Source organism: Enhydra lutris, unplaced genomic scaffold (genome assembly GCF_002288905.1).
Source record: "Enhydra lutris kenyoni isolate GAN:26980312 unplaced genomic scaffold, ASM228890v2 scaffoldscaffold42, whole genome shotgun sequence".
NCBI classification, from domain to species: domain Eukaryota; kingdom Metazoa; phylum Chordata; class Mammalia; order Carnivora; family Mustelidae; genus Enhydra; species Enhydra lutris.
In genome coordinates, this window is record NW_019154126.1 from 4,479,267 (window position 1) to 4,482,963 (window position 3,697).

The window sequence follows — 3,697 nt, forward strand, 5'->3', positions numbered from 1 at the left end:
AATTTGTGAGGTGGTTCTATTCTCCTGGCTGTACACTTTTCCTGCAGGAGCTCAGGAACCATGCCGAGAGCGGTATGGGGTTTCCGCAAATGGCAAAAGTAGGACTGGAGCCCATTTCCTCCCACTCAGGCAAGTGCTGTGGCTCCAGGCTGTCCTGACTCTGGCACTTTATCTCAACAAAAATGAAGACGCAGCAGGAACTGAGCCTTAGAAAAAGCTTTGCTGAGAGAGACAGATTTATTCTGGCAAAGTTCAGGACATTGACCATTAGCTGGAATGTTCACAGCAGTCTTTGGCACTGAGTGCAAGTCGAGACCTAGCTCATGGACAGAAGAGAAAAAATGTACACTGTCAGGCAAACCAGGCGTGAGCAAGGGATTCAAGGTGCTGAGGTCAGATGAGGTGGCCCACTCCAGCTCCCATGTCACCAGAGACAGAGGTGAACACTCTATCCCCTCCTGCCAAGGCTCACCTCTTACCCCTCAATGTAAATGACACAAAAGTGGGGCCCCTGCGTGGCTTAGTCAGTTGAGTGTCCTACTCTTAACTTTGGCTCAGGTCATGATCTCAGAGTCATGAGATTGAGTTCCTCATGGCCTGCTCAGTGAAGAGTCTGCTTGAGATTCTCTCTCTCTCTTCCTCTCCCTCTCCCCCTTAGGTGGTGGCCATTTTCCTTCCCACAGCCCTCATCACCCAGGGGCTGGAAATGGGACAGTTTTAACTCCTTGCTTCATTTGCCACTTCTTTCTTCTTAAAACCCCTCAATACAGTTCTGGATCCCACCTGCACCTCTCTATAATCATGTGGAGGCAGGGGAGGGGCCACCTCATTCCATGCAGCTGCCATGTCAGCAGACTATCCAACCTACTACCCCTTCTAATGTTAGTCACCCACCAATCCTCAAGCCACTTTCCACATTCTTTGAGGATTTCAGCTCCTGGCTCACAGCCACTCTCTCCAACTGTGGTCTTATAATTATAGTGATTCTAATAAGCACAAAGATGAATTCTTCAATATCTTAAACTTTGAACTTTTTTTGTCTCCTCTCTTTCAATTATACTGTCCTTAGCCATATATACCTTAGAAATGGCCATTACCTTAGAACTGAAACCCCTCTATAACCTCCATAAGTTAAGCATCTTATTCTCTACCCTCTCCCTCTGGTTTTCCAGCTTATTATCTCTAGTATCCTGATTACAATAATTCCTTGTCCCCACAAGACATCCATTGATTCTACCATCTCTTAGCTGTCCTTCATCACCTTCATAGTCATCATACTTGCTTTTTTTTTTAATCAAAGATTTTATGTATTTATTTGACAGAGAGAGAGAGAGATAACAAGTAAGCAGAAAGATAGGCATAGAGAGAGGAGAAGCAGGCTCTCTCCTGAGTAGAGAGCCTAATGCTGGGCTCGATCCCAGGGCCCTGAGATCATGACCTGAGCTGAAGGCAGAGGCTTATCCCACTGAACCACCCAGGTGCCCCATCATCATACTTGCTTTTTAATCCAGCTTAAGTTTCAGAGTTTATCATTATGACCACTCCCTTACATGAGCCCTCCACTCCCTCACTTCTGTCTCCCTGCATTGTACTTTCCTGGAAAAGCCCCATGGTTTTATTTATGCTCTTAGCCTGTTCTGCTCCTACACCTACAATGGTTCAGTTGGACATGGCTGCAGACAAACATAACTGCACAGTCGTATCACATCTTAACTCATAACAGTGACCTTTAAATGATTCCTGAGTGCTACCTGAAAATCCCAGTCCATTTCCTCAGTCTATTCAATCTCCATTCTTCTTAACAAGTATTTTATATCTATTTGGATCTTCAAGCCTCTAATACCTCCTCTCTTGATAGTCTTAGCTGGTGACACTGCTTCCTATTTCACTAAGAACACAGAAGCATTCAGAAGGTAATTTCCATAAGCTTTTACCACCACATTTACTTACCTCCCTGCACCTGGGTCTCATACTCAGACTTCTTCCTGGAACATGGAGGACTTTCCCTGGCTCCTATCAAAGGTCAACCCCTTCTTCTCACTCACTCCAGGACATTTTTCATGCAATACTTCCCCTCTCTCCTCCATCATCAACTTTTCTCTTGCCACACTTCCATGTTACTATTTTTCTTATCTTAAAGAATAATTTCTTCACTCTATATCTTCTTCCACCTTCTGCCTATTTTTCTCCACTACAATACACCTGGGACTTGTCTCTTTAATTTTATGTGTCAACTTGGCTGGGCCTATATTTGATCAAAAATTATTCTAGATGTTTCTGTGAAGGTTTTTTTTTTTTTTTAAGATGAAATGAATATTTAACTCAGTAGACTTTGAGTAAAGCAGATTATCCTCCATAATATGAGTGGGCCTCATTTAATCAGCTGAAGGACTTAATAGAAAAAACAGGAAGGAGAGAGAATTCTGCTAACAGATTACCTTCAGATTTAGGACGGCATCAACTCTTCCCTACATCTCTAGCCTACTGGCCTGCCCTGAGAACTTTGGATTTGCCAGCCTTCACAGTCACATGAACCAATTCTTTAAATTAAGACTCTCTCTGTCTCTGTCTCTCTTTCACACACCACACCACACATGCACACACACACATCCTATTTGTTCTGCTTCTCTGGAGAATCCCAACTAATACATTATCCATATCCATTGTTTCTACATTTTCTCATCCTAGTTTTACTTATTCCTACCCCAATTGCCTTTGGTCCTAATTACTGCACTGACAAAAGTTTCCAATGATCTTCATATGGCTTAACCTGAAAGTCAATTCCTTGTTCTTATTTCTTTTACTCTATTAATAACATATACTAACCTATATACTAACCATATCAATCTTAATTATTTTTCTTACTTAGCCTCTTGATTTCTTTTTTTACTGTACTGGTTGCCCCTTCTGGTTTCCCTTTGCTGGTTCTTCTCCTTGTCCTTCTAAGTTCAGGTTCCCCAAGTCTTAGTCCATAGACCTTGACTCTTCTCTATGTCACCTCCTAGGTGATCTCTTCCCAGTTTCCTCTGGAAGACTCCCAAGTTTATATCTCTAGGCTGGCTGTCCCCCTGTCTACCTAAGGCCTCTATGTAGAAGTCTGACAAAGATCTTCAGATGAACATGTATAAGACCAAGTTCCTGATATTCCTCCTTACACCCAGGTTGTTCCTCCTGATACCTTCGCACCATCCTTTTAGTTGCTCTGGTCACAAATTTTGATTTATTCTTGACTCATTCCCTTTCTCTCACATATTGCATCCACTTTACAGATCATATAAATGTATGATAGAACGTTACTGTTAAAATATATATAGAACCCCACAGTGCCTCTCCCCTCTGCTGTCACCACCCCGGTGCACTCTTCTAGCATCTTCGGATTATTTCAGTAGCCTCTGTACTATTCTTTCAGCTTCCATCCTTGTGCCCCTACAATTCTATTTTCAACAGACTCTATGGAGTGAGCTTCTAAACTACCTACCTTAAATTATGACACCACTCTGGGGAGACTCTCCAATGGCTTCCCAACTCACAATGGAACAAAAGCCAAAATCCTTACCATGTCCTGGAAAAGCCCTGTGTGACCCAACAGTCTTACTTCTCAAATCACTTCTTGCCTCTTCCCAGTCATTCTCTTCTTCAGACACACCAGGCACTCCACCTGTTTGATTTCTTTATATGTGCTGATCTCTCTGCCTGT